This window comes from Lampris incognitus, chromosome 4 (genome assembly GCF_029633865.1).
Source record: "Lampris incognitus isolate fLamInc1 chromosome 4, fLamInc1.hap2, whole genome shotgun sequence".
In the NCBI taxonomy this organism is placed as follows: Eukaryota; Metazoa; Chordata; class Actinopteri; order Lampriformes; family Lampridae; genus Lampris; species Lampris incognitus.
In genome coordinates, this window is record NC_079214.1 from 23605735 (window position 1) to 23623911 (window position 18177).

The 18177-nt window shown below is 42.3% G+C and overlaps 1 protein-coding gene across 1 annotated transcript in view; it reads right to left on the bottom strand.

Moving 5' to 3' along the window:
• LOC130111994 (A disintegrin and metalloproteinase with thrombospondin motifs 7) overlaps positions 1-18177 on the bottom strand; it is a 212530-nt gene that overhangs the window by 4833 nt on the left and 189520 nt on the right. The gene's annotated exons all lie outside the window — the stretch shown is intronic.

An 18177-nucleotide genomic window follows, 5' to 3' on the forward strand; every position in this document is an offset into this window, starting at 1 on the left:
CAATAACCTAATAATGTAACATGGTTCATTTGCAGATGATCGTCCACTTAGGACTGATGCGCAAAGAATTCAATTCATTCAGTGAGAAGGCCGCTTCACACTTTGGTTGGGGTTCCCATAAGCAGGACTTATGCTGCTGATGGGAACCTACAGCTGCAGGCTTCAAACAAATTGTGCTTAAGTGTGAAAATGGTTTTGAGTGGTCTCAAGCTCTATTTGGTCATTTTTCACAAAAACTACTTGCCCACTGCTCTGACTCCTCACCATAAATAACTTCCAGGCCAGAGTGTTTATCTTCACTTGCATTTGTTTGATTCTTTGCATCACAATTCCAAAGAATTCCTGTTTATACTCCCACCCCTTTCTATAACAGACAGCTTCTCGCCCCTCTTTCAAATTTATCCATTTGTATAAGGTAAGATTGAATTTGCTGCCTGACGTGGTCAGACAAATAAGCTGTACAAACTAGTTTTTTTTAAGCATGCACAACGCTTAACGCTAAGTGCTAATGGCAAAAAGTAATCTAACCTTGCATTGAGACAAAGACCCCTCCACAGAAGAGGTATATTAAGGTTAAGTACCAAGACAACTGGTCACACTAAAGCCCTGTTTACACCTGGCATCAACATGCGTCTTGGGTGATCTGATCACAAGTGGACAGCTCTAAGTACTTCACCTGGAATTAGAAATTGTTTCCATATGCATCTCGAGTGACCTCTTGTGATCGGATCTCACTTCCCCGCTCTATATGCAAATAAACACATACATAATTTCCGTTTGCAAAGACCAAATGCGTTGTTATGTTTAACTGGCGGGAGGCAGCAATGCACTGTTGTGGCTTCTTCTTGTTGTTTCACACTTTAATATGATACTGTTGGCGCACGAATGAGTACGTACTTCCGCTTACATAGACAACATCAGTTGAGTAGGCGGTCCTTAAATGTGGCCCAGGACACATTCACATACACACTGCTAAAAGAATGTGGCCATATGTGGCCTAGACCACCTTCAAATGTGGTCTGAGCGACTGGATCTTAATGCATCCTCAATTCATCTTGGGTGCATTCACACCTGTACAGAGAGCTGTCTGCTTGTGATCGGATCACCCAAGATGCCAGGTGTAAACAGAGCCTAATTCTTCCTCATTTAATGTAAACAATAAGGCTGACCATAATGAGCAGCATCAATTCAGTCATTGTCTGAACCATTTTAATCCAATCTAGAATCACTATTTTAGCAGACACTTGGCAGAACACAGGCAGGAGACACCCACAACAAGTCGACAGTCCAGTTCAGGTTCTACACACACCATCACTCACACGCCATTCCTGTCAATGGGGAATTTTGAAATTCAAGTTTGCCTAAAGTGCATGCATTTGCACTGTGAGAGAATCCAAAGAACTCGGAGAAAACCTACATGAAGACAGACCATGCAAACTCCACACGGAAGGTTTATTGAACCCCGAGACCCTCTTGCTGTGTGTATGCCACAGTGCTGTCGAAGATGTATTTATGGGCAGACTACAAAATATGTCGCCCTCGTGTTGCATCACAGATACATTATGAAATTGTAAAAAAAAGAAAAGAAATATGTGCATAAAATGGTGGGTACAGCATTGAGTAGCATAAGTCTGATGAAAAAAACATTTGTTTACACATACCTTCAACTTTGACTCAGCATAGCAATTTAATTTCTGAAACTTGCTGAAGCTTGACTACCAGGTATCCGGCCTCTGTATTTGGTTTTTTTTGTTGTTTTTTTTTTTTAAATTCCTGGTATGTACAGAGAAAGGACAATATAGATAATACAGCCCTGAAAAGGGTTTTTATGTGGGCTGTTGCTTTGCTATCACACCTTCTTAGAAGCTTATTTACTGGCCTGACTGTCTCATTTTATCCCACTACTTGGCTTCTCATTTAAATTGAGGAGGAGTCTGCAGTGGTCTGGGAAGTTATTTAGTTCTATAAACTCGTCAACCTGTCCTTCATTTGCAAAAAAAAAAAAAAGCTCTAGAAAAACACAACTGGAAACACATGGAGGTTGAGCTGAGGTTAAAAAGCAGGAAAACCCCACGCTTTCCTGCAGAGGGTAATCTCTTCTACATTTGTTAGAGGATAGGAGCTGGATAATGCTTTTACCTGACCACTTGAGTGTTCATATAGGTCAGCTATAAAAATCCTACTAACTGCACTATAGTTGCTATTCAGCTTAGTCCGTTTAGTGCTACAGTGACAGCCGGTATCGGCTTGCCATTTTTTGACTTTGGCTATGGAAGTGTTTGATATGATTTTAGGCTGCACAGCCAAAATATTCAAATCACCTGCAAAATGTCTGAGAAACTTTTGCTTATTCCCTTTAGCACGTCTTTATCTCCAGGAAATATGTGGCCGAGGATGCTATCAAATCAAACCAATTCAAACTTAATTTTTATAGATTAAATATAAAAACTGTAACAGTGTAGCAGTGATAAAACAGGATGACATGATTCAAAATACAAGTGATTAAAACAGACATAACCTATAATTAACAGCAGATTAAAGTAATCTAATGAATGAAACAAATAAAAGTAGAAGGGATACATGCATGAGTAAATAGATGTGTTTTGAGTAAATGTATGAAAATTGTTATGGAAGTGTCTCCTCAATTCCAAGGGGATTCTTAGTTTGTGTTATTGGACTAGTTTGGAGAAGACTGTCTGTCGGTCCAAGAGAGAAGATTGTTCATCACAAATGAATGCCGTGTAAAATGTCAACAAGGCTTCTCAAAGGCATGTCACTTCCTACTGTCTGCAACCACACCACTGTAACTGTAGCACAGCCAAAGACTGATGTGAGAGAATGCATTCATTTGATTTATGACTGGAGTCTATTTCGTTTGTACTAGAAATCTGGCCAGATGTGTTTCTAAATTGTTTCTTGCCCGTCAAAGAAATTTGAAAAAAAATTTAGGATATATGAATTTTCGATACGAGATATATGAAAAAATCCATATGGCTTGCTAATCTTTAATCTAATAATAGATGTGAATTCCTCTTTTATTCAGATGAAAAGTGCATTTCATGTCTGAATTACTATCATAACGTAGCAACATTCATATCCAAAAGTCATAGCCGCAATTTAAAAAAAAAATCCAACAGAAAAACGGAAAAATTCTCATGGTTTTTCCAAGATAACATTGTTATTTAGATGAATCTCACCTCAGATTTTGTTTGAAAAAACAGACTGAATTGATGAGAAAGAAGTTCATAGATGATAGAGATTGGCATTTTAGTAAAGTGCACATTGAATAGATTTTCAAAACAACAGGCTAAACAGAGCCAAAGGAAAGACAAAATGTTAAACAAAAAGCTGCCACGCATTCAAACAAGACTAGAACGCAAATTCATGAACAGTGACTATTTACTGAGACTGCATGAAATGCTTTCAAGTGGTTTGCAGTGGCAGATTTGGAGGTATTATTCAATTAGCAGTGGCAAGTTTTAAGGGAGTTCAAGCCACTTTTCCCTGACAAGGCAACTTTCATCTTCAGCCTCCAAAGCTATAATGGACAGTTTTTTTCCAGTGCCATTCAGATCACATAAGACCTCATGACATCAGCATGGTCCAAAGGTCACAGCTGCAATTCAATATACAGCATTTCCTGTGTGTAGTTCCCCCTTTTCCACTTGATCACCCACCCCCATTTTTTTGTCTTTGACCCAGTCCTCCACTAACCCCATCCTGCCTCCCACTCCCAAACTCAAAATGCCCTATATGGAAGAGTAAACAACCCAGAGGACAGTGGGACGTGGGATTTCCTGTCTTCCGAGGTTGTTTTCCACAGTATGTTTCTTTTCCAGTGTATATGACAGCAGTACATCAGGTTGGGGGTGGAGAGGAGTTGCACCAAATCCAGTATCTGTTCTCAGGCTTATAGACCCTCATCCCATCCTTTACTACTGCATGAAGTGGAGGTGGAGGTCTGTTTATTATTGTGATGGGGTCTCGAAGGCTTGATTAAAGTACCATAGGGGAGTGACCTGTCAGCTGAGGGAGTGGAAATGAGGTCAAGGGGCCATGGAATGATTTACATTCAGACTGGAAAAGGTCATGCAGAATGACTGATTTCTCCAAGTTAAAGTTATTCATTAAAAATCAAGGTAGTGGTTACAGAGATTAGTGTTGCCTACAGCAACAATTTTTTTCTTCTTTTTTTCTACAGACTTTCTGCTGAATGTTTTTAATGATGTTGTCTGTGTAAAAACTGAGGTCAGAGTGCTTATTTATTTGCATACAACCAAACTAAAATTGTGCTTGAGATATACTTAACATTTTGAAGGGGCAAGTCCATCCTGACCTCTTGTGTAACTGTCTAGATTGGGTCAATTGAGACCACCACTGGTAAAAAAAGCTGCCCACCCTCCAGGACCTTTCGCCAACTCCTATCTCCCTGGCCATCACATGTTCCAAGCCTTTTGTTCCAGCAAGAAAATATTGGACAATAGAAACAACTAGGCAACCTTCTTTCCCTTAACAGCCCCCACCACCAACTCTGGTTCAGGTATTGATATTTCCGCACCAGTACTCAACAGATGCCACCCCCCCCCCAGCATAAAGACAAAACTTAACATTGTAAGCAAAGCGCAACCACAACTATGTCAATGTAGACATTTCACAACAAATCCTTCAAAGAGCATGTATCTGCATCCATGGGGGAATACACATATGCATGCTTGTGCGTGCGTGACGGCATTAGTATTTGCAGTCCTGAACAAAAGGTGGACTACGTGGATTAGCAGCCTGTCTGTAGATGCTGTCTCAGTTCATGTCTCTCCCTCAAGATAGGCTCTCATGTGAATGCATGAGGGCAGATTGTGGAAGATGCCCATCTCCTGTCAACACCTCTTCAGTCTCTGAGCAGGCTGCAGGGGAAGGTCACTATCAAAGGACTGAGAGGCGAAGACACAGGCAGTGAGCCAGGGGTGTCCTGGCAGCTCAAACAGACAAGTGCATAGCATGTGGGCTGGGGTCTAATTTCAGTATCCTACATTCTGAACCGGTTTGGGACCTCTGCTATACATCTCCCCTTTTTCCATCTTTACTTGTCTTGACAATAAACTCAAGTTTATTTTCTAAATAAAAAGAAAAAGGGGGCAGAGAAAAGAAAGGCTACTGTAAGAAAGATAGTTAGTTTTCATGCATACCTGTGATTTAGATTAGGTGAAGAGTCTCCTACCATCATCAGGTTATAGTAATGTGTATTTGGATAGAAGATGCTATATGGTCTGTTTTGGTAATATGAGATAAAATGTGTACACATGTATAATTCCATGCTTGTGCTTTTGCTTTAAGTCAATCAAAGACAACCCCCCCCCCCGAGGTTGAACAATGATCAACAATGAGCACAAATGGGGAAAAAAAACCTAATAAGTGCAGATGGCTGATTTTTGGGGTTTAGAATTCCACCCATCCATCCATCCATTATCCGAACTGCTTATCCTGCTCTCAGGATTGCAGGGATGCTGGAGCCTATCCCAGCAGTCATTGGGTAACAGGAGGGAGACACCCTGGACAGGCCGCCAAGCCATCACAGAGTTGATATATATATATATATATATATATATATTTTTTTTTTTTCTTCGGTGTCTACAACTGGTGGCCAATTCGTTTCTATTATTCAAGGTGGACATTTCAGGTCGTCAAATAATAAAATACTTCTCTGCCAAGCACAGGTTACATCTTTTACCCCTAACTGAATATGCACTACTCTTTGCAAGGATTTTCCATGAGACGGAATAACTGATACTCTTGTCTACCAATGACCAAATGTGGCGGCTTAAGGCTGTTGCATTTTTCACGTGCTCATTTCTGAAGCTACTCATATGGGCGTTAAACCTAATTTTAAAAGGGCCCTCTGTTAATCCCACGAAAGTGTCTACATTGTAGTTATCTTTTCTTATCACTGATGCCTGGTAGATGACTCCCTCTATCTGGCATTTTCCTTCTAGAGGACACGATGTCTTAACACGGCATTTGCAGTTGGAGGCGTTTGGTTGTGGTGAGGGGGTCTGTGCCTTGGCCATGATGCTTGTGTTGTGGGATGAAATAACCTGCTGAACATTTGGCATGCAGCTGTAGCTCATTTTGACTGTGTTTCTGTTGAATATTTTCCTCAATTGGTGGTCTGGGGTAAAGCACTCATTCAAAAGTTTGAAAAATAGTTTTCCAATATTAGAGGCCACGGTGTCGCTGTAGGGAGGATTTTACAGGTGATGTTCCGCCTTCTGCTGCGCTTTTTTTGTTGTTGTTGCTGGCTGTCGCTAATTGGTGGTGGATTGTACTTAAGTCTGAAATCATAGCCACATGTTTGTAAGGCTTCCTGGTATGGGGGAGCTGCTTTGTTAAAGATGGCTTCGCTGGATGATAAACATGAGAGTCTTTTGTTAAGGCTCACTGGGATATTTTTCAAAATGGAGGGCGGATGATTGCTTTCTCTGTGGATGTATTGTAGTGTATTGTTGGGCTTCATGTAAGGCCTGTATGTACCATTTTTAAGGTCTAATGAGATGTCGAGGAAGTCAATCTGTTTTTTGTTAGCCTCAATTGTAATTTTTAGTCCAATGTTTGCAAATATACTACACATTTTCTTTTGTATTCTCTCGACTTCTCTTGCTGGTTTGTTGCAGACTGCCAGCCTGTCGTCTCTATATAGCTCGACGTTAATGTCTAGGACCTGTAGTTGGGACAACAAGTACAAGCCCATTAGCTCACAGGTCTCTGCCCCGTCGAAGCTGCCCATGTTCACGTCAAATTTGCTGTTACCTTGTTTCTGCTATGGGAGTCCCTTGTGGTACAAGATTGACTCTTAAGCGTGGGCTATTATGTCTCGGTGGGATATTTTGGTGTATGTTGAGGCAAATTCAATAGCTTTGTCTAGTAGCTCTTTAGTTATGGAGGGGTAAAACTCACAAATATCAAAGCATATGAACGTATGTCTGCTCTTATCACCTATGTCCTTAAACCATTTCAATAATTGGTCGGTGTTCTTCCAATGGTTTAAGGGAACCCTCTTCAGAATCGACCGGTTAATATTATCAATGATTTATTTTTGCTGAGCTTACCTATTTCGGGCTTGGTGGGGTTGATAAGCCTACATGTTGGTTTGTTTTTAAAATTTGGTTTGTGGTCTTTCAGGGTGATAAAGGCTTGCTTCTGGGCGGTGACATCAATGCGGTCGTCTAATTTCAGATCCAATGCAATTTTTTTGTCCTTTAGGGTGATGTCTCTTTCAGCAGACTTTGCAGCCTTCTTGTAAGATTTGGTGATGTTGCTGTGTTTATATATGTTATATATGTTATATATTTATATACGGTGATGTTGCTGTGTTTATATCTATCTATATTTAGATATAGGAAAAAAAAACTTTAATTCATAGCAGTACAAGCCTGTTTCGTGCATCACGCACTCATCAGCTGCCAAGTTGGCTATTCAACAAAGAAAAAACCCCAATGAATAAATGCTATGTTGCCTCGCACCATGCCCCTAGTTACAGAGGACAGCAACCAATGGGAGGATAGGTAACATTTTAAAAGTAACCTCAGGACATTACAACCAACGAGGGAGGGACTGGGGCTCGTTTTGAAAAAGTAAGGGCTTAAAAGGGCCAGGGCACTGTTCCTGAGGTTACTTTTCAAACGTTATCTGTCATTGGTTGCTATGTACCGCAACTAGGGGCGTGGTGTGAGGCAACACAACATTTATTCGCTGGGTTTTATTTCTTTGTTGAATAGCCAACTTGGCAGCTGATGAGTGCGTGACGCACGAAACAGGCTTGTACTGCTATGAATTAAAGTTTTTTCCTACATCTATCTCAATATTCCGCTCCTCATTTGTTGAGCACTTTTATCAACACCATTGATGGTTTCCGGGGGAAAAATGCTTTATATACATATATATATAAGTTTTCTTTCTAAAACTGGAAAAAGCACAATCGGGCTAAGAAAATGAAATAGAACCACATGCGAAATGACTTCATGACATCTTATTACAGTTAATTAGTGTAAACTTACACCACTTCACAATACCCATGTTGTAGGTGAATAATCCCCTGTGTTAAATCTGTGGGAATCTGGTGACCATCCTGAGTAACCTTCAGTCTGGGAACAAAGACTTGTCTACTTGACCTCCCTTGAGCCTCCCCTTCATCCCCTCCATCCCACTATTTTTCTCTTGCTCACTCGCATACACCAACAAACAGCCGCAAATATATACACTGCATGCAGACCAGATGCAACTGCAAACTTGCAAACAGTTGTGTCAACAACAATAAATGCTACCTCACACACAGAGAAGCCTGGAGAAAATTTAAATTGTCTAAGCATCCATCTGATGCAACAAAATATTTTTAGTTCATTAATAGCATGTATAAAAAAGCACGTCATATATATTCTATATTACAATATCTACAGTAACAGTAAATCATCCTGTGCATATTGGTTTTCAAACTTTCCTAAAACCCCTGAGATAGCTGAGAAAGCCTGTGACATTTGATTACAAAATTCAGCGTTTCAGCACAGCTACAAGGACTCGTGTATCAGTTTCAGACCAGTACAATGAAATAACAAACCCACTTATATTCATGATTAATCTAACACAGTCTGAATAGAGGACACTGACTCAATCAAATATTTAGCCTGTCTACACGGAAATCTGAGATGAAATCACTGAAGATGTTAGACTTTGCGAAGCCTGTGAAAGGATTCAACACAATGTTGTCTTTCTGTTCACCAGAGAAATGCTGCACATGGGGTGAGAACACGTGTGGCCTCCATGTGCATTAGGGGTGCAACAGTTCAGTTAGCCCACGGTTCGGTTCGTACCTCGGTTTTTGGGTCACGGTTTCGGTTCGGTTCGGTTTCGAATTACATTGTTAGTGAAATAAGTTCGGGAGGGAATAAGGTAGCGCGGATCGAGCGTATGCATTAGCTGACGAAAGCCCACATCTCCAACCACCGAAAAGGGCTGCATGTCTTTAGCAATGAACACCCCCGGGGGCTGCACGGGTTATTGTTTTGTGTTTCTCTGAGTTGGCGCTATAGGTTTGTTGGAGAGCATCCCCGATAGACGGTTGTTTTGTTCACTGGTGCGGTTACCTGTGCGTCTGTCCTGCTTCCAGAGAGCGAGACATCTGGGTGGTGCCGGCGGAGATGCTGGCTCATATTGGAAGTGTTTCCACTTGCGTAGTACGGGACATGGGTCAAGCAATGCTTGCAGCACACAGTGTTATTTCTGTCCACTGTTTTGTCTCCTTCATCGTTGTATTCAACAGCAAACCTGAAATGACCCCAGATTTGTATGAAGACGGTGCTTCTTCAGACTTTTCTCTCTCTACTCCTCCACTCGCCTTGACTTTTTTTCCTGCTTCTGCGAGCTACCGCCGTGTTTTCAACTCGACTGTCGGCTCCAGTTACAAGGGGGGTGGGGGGTGGGGGGGCTAATGATTGGATATTGACTCGTGGGGCGGGGTTTTCTGCAGTAGGCTGTCTCAGCCTGCCTGCACACAGGCACACAATGAAAAATCCATTCTCCGGCAGTAAGAAGCGCCTGTCAACTATTCACGCACATTTTAACTGCAAAACCGAAAACCGACGGTCCATGAGGGCGGATTGAACCGTACAGGGCGGACCGTACGGTTCGGTTTTAAACCGAAAACCGTTGCATCCCGCATGCCTGTTTAAAGAATGGTAGATGAACGGCTGGCTTTGTGCACGTGCTGAAGTGCTTCTTGGATTGGCTTTTACCTGCAGATTTGGACAAAAGCCAAATGATAAAGCAGAAATTGTTTCTGCTACCTAAATTGTTTAGGAAACACAACATGTGACGGAAGTGTGATGAATGACGCACCATGGGATCTGAAAATCTTTTTTTTTTAAAGACTGACTGGCTTATTTCACCTGCTGCAAGAGCACATATATCGCATATAAATTCAGAACATCAGATATGCAAGATAATTCACGGTAGATTAGGGTTAAACATACAGCATACTAAAATGGAATTGGGAAATTGCATAGTTAAAAAACATATATCAGGGGCATCCGGGTAGCGTAGCAGTGTATTCCGTTGTCTACCAACATGGGGATCACCGGTTCAAATCCCCGTGTTACCTCCGGCTTGATCGGGCGTTCCTACAGATACAATTGGCCGTGTCTGCGGGTGGGAAGCCAGATGTGGGTATGTGTCCTGGTTGCTGCACTAATGCCTCCTCTGGTCGGTCGGGGAGCCTGTTCAGGGGGGAGGGGGAACTGGGGGTAATAGCATGATCCTCCCATGCGCTACGTCCCCCTGGCGAAACTCGTCACTGTCAGGTGAAGAGAAGTGGCTGGCGACTCCACATGTATCAGAGAGGCATGTGGTAGTCTGCAGACTTCCCCGGATCGGCAGAGGGGGTAGAGCAGTGACCAGAATGACTCGGAAAAATAGGGTAATTGGCCAAGTACAATTGGGGAGAAAAAGGGGGGGGGAACCCCCCCCCAAAAATCAGTTGAGGTGAGGGTTTAAACACAGCCAGTTGATTTGCAACTGAATTATTCCAGAGATTGTATCTCTCAGGCAAGCATACAACAAGGAAAAACAGTGAGCTGAACAGAAATTCAGAGAATACTGTCCATTTTATTTCCAATCAAAGGATGGGACACAAAGTTTTTGCTCTGGCTAAAATCAACTTTTATAAATAATTAATCAGTTATAGGTAAGGTAACAACACGCAGCACCATTTCATGTTGCTTGTAAATTTGAATATTAGAATTGAAATTGCTTTGAAATTTCACAAATGATTTTTAGAACTCATGTAGTTCTGGTAGAGTTCTGGCTGTAGTGAATACATATTTCAAGAAGAGGGAGGAACACAGGGTGATGTATAAGAGTGGAGGAAAGCGCACAGGTGGACTGTATCTTATGGAGAAGGCACGATCTGAAAGGGACTGGAGACTGCAAGGTAGTGTCAGGGGAGAACGTAGCTAGGCAGCATCGGATGGTGGTATGTAGGATGACTTTGGAGAACAAGAAGAGGAAGAGAGTGAAGGCAGAGACAAGGATCAAATGGTGGAAGTTGAATAAGAAAGACTGTTGTGTGGCGTTCAGGGAGGAGTTAAGACAGGCACTAGGTGGTAGTGAAGCGCTACCAGATGGCTGGACAACCACTGCAGAAATAGTGAGGGAGACAGCTAGGAAGGTACTTGGTGTGTCATCAGGGCAGAGGAAGGAAGACAAGGAGACTTGGTGGTGGAATGAGTAAATACAGCAAAGTATACAGAGGAAGAGGTTGGCAAGAAAGAAGTGGGATACTCAGAGAGATGAAGAAAGTAGTCAGGAGTACAAGGGGATGCAGTGTAACACAAAGAGAGAGGAGGCAAAGGCAAAAGAAAAGGCATATGGTGAGTTGTATGAGAGGTTAGACACTAAGGAAGGAGAAAAAGGACTTGTACCGGTTGGCTAAACAGAGGGACCGAGCTGGGAAGGATGTGCAGCAGGTAAGGGCGATCAAGGATAGAAATGGAAATATGCTGACAAGCGAGGAGACTGTGTTGAGAAGATCGAAGGAGTACTCTGAGGGGCTGATGAATGAAGAAAATGAGAGAGAGAGAAAGAGAGACAGAGCAAGATAAGGTTGGATGATGTGGGGATAGTGAATCAGGAAGTGCAGTAGATTAGCCAAGGAGGAAGTGAGGGCAGCTATGAAGAGGATGAAGAGTGGAAAGGTAGTTGGTCCAGATGACATATCTGTGGAGGCATGGAGATGTTTAGGAGAGATGGCAGTGGAGTTTTTAACTAGACTGTTTCACACAATCTTAGAAAGTGAAAGGATGCCTGAGGAGTGGAGAAGAATACTGGTACCAATTTTCAAGAATAAGGGTGATGTGCAGAACTGTAGCAACTACAGAGGTATAAAGTTGATAAGCCACAGCATGAAGACAGAACATAGTGGAAGCTAGGTTAAGAGAAGAGGTGACGACCAGCGAGCAGCAGTATGGTTTCATGCCACGAAAGAGCACCACAGATGTGACGTTTGCTTTGAGAATGTTGATGGAGAAGTACAGAGAAGGCCAGAAAGAGTTACATTGTGTCTTTGTGGATTTAGAGAAAGCATACGACAGGGTGCCGAGAGAGGAGGTGTGGTATTGTATGAGGAAGTCGGGAATTGCAGAGAAATATGTAGGACTGGTATAGGATATGTATGAGGGAAGTGTGACATTGGTGAGGTGTGCGGTTGGAAAGACAGATGGGTTCAAGGTGGAGGTGGGATTACATCAAGGATCGACTCGGAGTCCTTTGTTGTTTGCAATGGTGATGGACAGGTTGACGGATGAGATCAGGCAGGAGTCTCTGTGGACTATGATGTTTGTGGATGACATTGTGATCTGTAGCGACAGTAGGGTGGAGGTTGAGAGCCTGGAGAGGTGGAGGTATGCACTGGAGACAAGAGGAATGAAAGTCAGTAGGAGCAAGATGGAATACCTATGCGTGAATGACAGGGAGCACAATGGAATGTGAGGATGCAAGGAGTGGAGGTGATGAAGGCATATGAGTTTAAATACTTGGGGTCAACTGTACAAAGTAACGGGGAGTGCAGAAGAGCGGTGAAGAAGAGAGTGCAGGCAGGGTGGAGTGGGTGGAGAAGAGTGTCAGAAGTACTTTATGATAGAAGGGTACCAGCAAGAGTTAAAGGGAAGGTTTACAAAATGGTTGTGAGACCAGCTATGTTATATGGTTTGGAGACAGTGGCACTGATGAAAAGACAGAAGGCGGAGTTGGAGATGGCAGAGTTGGAGATGCTAAGATTTTCATTGGGAGTGATGAAGGACAGGATTAGGAACGAGTATGTTAAAAGGGACAGCTCAGGTTGGATGGTTTGGAGACAAAGCAAGAGAGGCAAGATTGAGATGGCTTGGACATGTGTGGAGGAGAGATGCTGGGTATAATGGGAGAAGGATGCTGAATATGGAGCTGCCAGGGAAAAGGAAAAGAGGAAGGCCAAAGAAGAGGTTTATGGATGTGGTGAGAGAGGACATGCAGGTGGCTGGTGTGACAGAGGAAGATGCAGAGGACAGGAAGAGATGGAAACGGATGATCTGCTGTGGTGACCCCTAACGGGGGCAGCTGAAAGTAGTAGTAATAGTAGTGGTAGTAGCAGTAGTATAGTTCTGGTACCAGAATACATTAGATCCACTGAGACTTTACAAGCCTGTACACAGCCCGAGGTCCTCAAGACTGGTTTTTGCAGTGCCTATGTCAAGATATACAACAGCACATGACCAGGTCTTACACAGTTTCATAACCTATGATTCTGACTTTCTTGACAGCATCTAGACAGTGAACAAAACACTGTATATAAGAAGTGGAAGTGCAAGGTCCTAAGACTGTATAAATACTCTTCAGGTTTTACACAACAATCCAATTTTAAGCACTTCATATCCAACAATCCATTATCCACGCCGCTTATCCTAATTAGAATTGCGGGATGCTGCAGCCTATCCCAGCCGTCATTGGGTGGCATGTGGGGAGACACCCTGGAAAGGCGGTCAGTCCATCACAGGGCTGACACATTTACACCTAGGGACAATTTAGTATGGCTGATTCACCTGACCTACACGTCTTTGGACTGTGGGAGGAAACCGGAGCACCCGCAGGAAACCCACACATATACGGGGAGAACATGCAAACTCCACACAGAGGACGACCCCCAATGTTGGACAACCCCGGGATTCGACCCAGGACCTGCTTGCTGTGAGGCGACCGCGCTAACCACTGCTCCACTGTGCTGCCCCACACCTCATAATCAAAATAAATTATGATTTGTTCCCGTCAACTTTTTGTTTCAGTGGCGTCAGCAGTGAAACGTCGTTACAACACAACATCAAGACCCTCAGTAGGAGCCACACGTTGAGCCAAAATGGTCAGCAGTTTTCTGCCAAATAATCATATGCCTAAACTATTCATAACAATTTTGTACATCCAAATCTCCAAACTAAGTGTGTTACACCTCAGCATTTAAGAGAATTGAAGCGATTACAGAAATCATGCCTGTTTATATGTAATATTCATATCATGAAAATCCATCCATCCATTATCCAAACTGCTTATTCTGCTCTCAGGGTCACGGGGATGCTGGAGCTTATCCCAGCAGTGATTGAGCTGCAGGCGGGGAGCCACCCTGGACAGGCTGCCAGGCCATAAATATCACTTTGTTATTGCAGCCAATCAACACGACACATCTGTCAAATAGTCTTCTGTGTAGTGGGGCACACTGCCAAGCTAAAATTATTCTTTGGTTATAATGCTTTGTAAGATGTATTATATAATCCTCTGCCTAGCAAATACAACATGATAGGAGAGAGAGAGAGAGAGAGAGAGAGAGGGAGAGATTGGATTGGATTGGATAGACTTTATTGTCCCCAAGGGGCAATTTGGTTTGCAAACAGCTGTCAACAAAACCAATACTCATGAAATGAATTAATAAAAGATAAATGCATGTAACATAAAGTAGATGTTACCGTAATAAGTTTGCAATGAGCTATAAAAACACTAAGAGTCCATCAGTCCTTGTTAAACTGTGTGTGCCATAGCAACTAGGCCTACAGCTCATTTAAAAACCCAACGGCCGAGGGAACAAAAGATGTCAGATATCTGTTTGATTTGGCCCTCCTAGGTAAAAGGTACCTCCTCCCTGGTGGCAGGAGTCAAAACTCTGCATGAAGACGGTGTTGAGGGTCCCCCAAAATGACCTTTGCCCTCTGAGTTTCCATCTAACTTGATAGATATGGCCAAGAACATTCAAGTTAGTATCAATGGTATTTTGGCAAAGTTTAACAATCTTTCCCAACCTATTTTTGCCAACCATGCCGAGGTTGCCAAACCAACAGATCAATGCATAAGTTAAAATTGACTCCATAAAAGATGAATAAAACATTTTCAAGAGTGATCTGTCAACAATAAAAACCCTCAGCTTTCTCAAGAAAAAGAGAGGGGGGGGGGAAATGATGAAACAGTAAATCTCATCTGCTGATAATCTGAACAGGGCTGTACAGGTCCTGGGAACAATTGTAAGTCGTCAGAAACTACATTCATTTCACAGAAATCATGCTGCTTCCTATAAATGTTATGTTTGGAATAAACATTAATGGCAGTAAAAACCCGGAGCTCAGTGCAGTATGCAGAAAACAGACATGCATATCAGATATCGAGCTGGGTCAACTATTTTAGCATACAGTTGTCTTGAATGCCGTGGGCCCGTGGACCCACCACCCGCGGGAATGAACATTGCAGACTTGTCCAGGAGGATCAACTGGAAGGAGACCCCAGGGTAGATCCAGAGTTTGCTAGAGAGACTAACATGTCCGTTCTGGCCTGGGAGCACCTTGGGGTCCCCCAAGAGGAGCTGGAGGCTGTTGCTGGGAAGAGGGATGTTTGGAGTGCTCTACTTAGCCTGTTGCCACTGTGACCTGACCCCGGAGAAGGGGTTGATGATGATGTCGTCTTGAATGCTGAGATGTTGCATACATATGTCTCTCAACTCAGCAAGTGCACGGGATGGAAACTTTAACTCATTATGGGTTTGTTTCAAGCTGATCAACTTTGGTGGCCATTTTTCCTGTTATAAAGAGCAGCTTTGATTTACAATGTCCTCTATATTTGATAAGAGAAAACACTCTTGCTGCTGTGAATGCCCACTGAACAAGGGGTCTTATAGTCAGTCTTTCCACTGTCTGCACAATGAAATGTCAAGAACAAGCAGACATTCCAGGGCCTAAGGGCATCCAGTGATGTCAATGGTGGTGTTAATTTCCCTTTTGCTTGGCAAAGCACAATACTCATCCCTATAAGGAAAATTAATTCTGGTAATTGATATTCATTAAATTGTTTAGTTAGTTACATTAGTTAAGAGTTAAAATTTCCATCTCTATGGACTGTAAAATGTCTGAATCTTAATTTTATAAATCTAAATTTATAAATCTTTGTCCTGGTTCTAAAAAAATCCATTGTACTTGGTGATCTTGGCTGCTTGGCATTTTCTCCAAAATCATGTCAAATGTAAAATCCGACCTCTGGTCAGTGCAAGCTGCATAGTTGCTAATGATTTCCGTGAACAGAATCTTCAAGATGATTGCTGATTTCCAAGTTGTGGTAAAATGATAGCCGATATGATGCTCCATCAGTGAGTATCAAAATGATCTATGATAATTTTACAACATTTACCACTTACTGTATCTAGCTGAAAGTCTTTTCTCTCTATCTAAAACACTGAGCACATGGAGACAAAATGTTGTAGAAGAAAAGCCTGATTTTCTGTCTTATGGCTGATGCTCCGAATCTGAGTGAGCAGGTTTAAGAACAGCGGCTGTATTTGACAGCAGTTTTCAAACCCTGATTATTTGTACAGTTAAACAGTGTGAATTCATTTTTTATATGAATTAATTATCTGGCTGCAATCACTACTGCCACGATCGCTGGAAAGTCTGGGTTTGACACCCTTTATAAATGCGCTTCAGTTACAACCAACTCTCTGAAGACGCCAATAATTTTCACTCTAACTGCGTGTGGCTGTTAGCGCTGGTGTTGGTGAATTGAACTTTTTTTTTTTGTGGAATGAGGCATTTCAGTAGTATCCACAAGCAGCAATATATTGCGTTTGTTAGCATGCGAACTGCTGCACTGATTCACGGGCAATGGGGAAAATCCCACTTTCGTGTTTATCATCGACATCGGTGGTCGGTCGACCAATCGTGTAACTTCAGTGACATCGTTGTTCGCCATTAGGTGGAACTCGGCCCTCCAACCAATGGTGAAAGTCCGTCACTCACTCACTTACGGACAGCCATGAGGGCTGGCCCCGCTGTTATGGTCCAGGCAACAAACAGTAGATGTCAACACTGTAAGCAGCAGGGGAAATCAGTTTCCATCTTTGAGGACTCAGCAACAGTTAAACGTAACATATTTGCAGTTTAAGTTCTGCTTGGATTCCACCTATTCTACCCAGATCTATTGCTGCCTTTGAAAAATACTAAAACAGCTCATTTTAACCTACTACATATAATGAAAAATATGATTAATTGGGCAAAGAAATGAGGATTTTTCTCTGTAAAAGGTGAGAACCTTTTATATAAGTGATAACTTTAGCTTTTACTTGCCCACTTGTTTGGTACTTTGAACCACTAGCTTACTGGCCTATACTCAGCCCTTGTACCAGCATGTACCTTCAGAAAGCTCCTTTATCTGATAAGTGTAATGGGTTGAGAAACATAAAAGTGGTTTGTTTACTAATTTTTTTAATCCACATTTTAATGTCAAATAGAGGCCAATGGTTCATTTTCTCAAAATGTTTTGGTTCAAATCGCAACATTAAAACCACTCTCATCGGGCGTATCGCCCAACTTGGCTGGCAACTTCCTATTTCACGACGTAGTGACATCCCAGCTGAGAATGTCATGTTTCTTCATCAGATCATCAGTCTCATTACTTTATCAAAGTCATTTTCTGTATTCCTGAATGTATTGTAGCTCTCCTTAAGACAATTAGATCAATGCAATCTGTAACTGAAACAGTGGGAGATTGCAAGCCCTTAGCGGTGTAGTCACTCATTTCAAACAACTTGTTGAATGTGACAAGTAGAAACACATTTTTTTTTTTTTTTGCATTTGCTGAAGTAGAGAGTCAGCTTCAAGTTTTGTGTGGCTGGAGCTTTTAGAGCATTCAGCAAAGGTCTCCAAAACTGGACCAAAAAGTGTCAAGACTTTATTTACTGCACTTGAGCACGAGCTCCATCAGACAACGCAGGATCCCTCTAGTTCCAAAGTTCCTTTTCCTGGTTGCAGCTGTTGTTGGATTTCTATAGCATGTCTATATGACCCTGTCATAAAACTGTGCAGGTTGTTGATGACATCGAAAAATGCTGAAATGCCAGGTGCCACCTTTGATGCTGTGCACAGGACAAGATTTAGGCGATGGGAACTGCAATTCACATATATGGCGTGAAGAAACATTGTCTTTAAAATCATATGTACCCCTCCTTTGTTGCCAGACATAACTGATGCTCCATCCAAGCCAAATCCAATTCACAACACTGTGTCCAGCTGCAACGGCTCCAATACTTGCAGGATCTTTGCTGATATAGCATTTGCATTCATGTCCCCAATCTCCACAAAA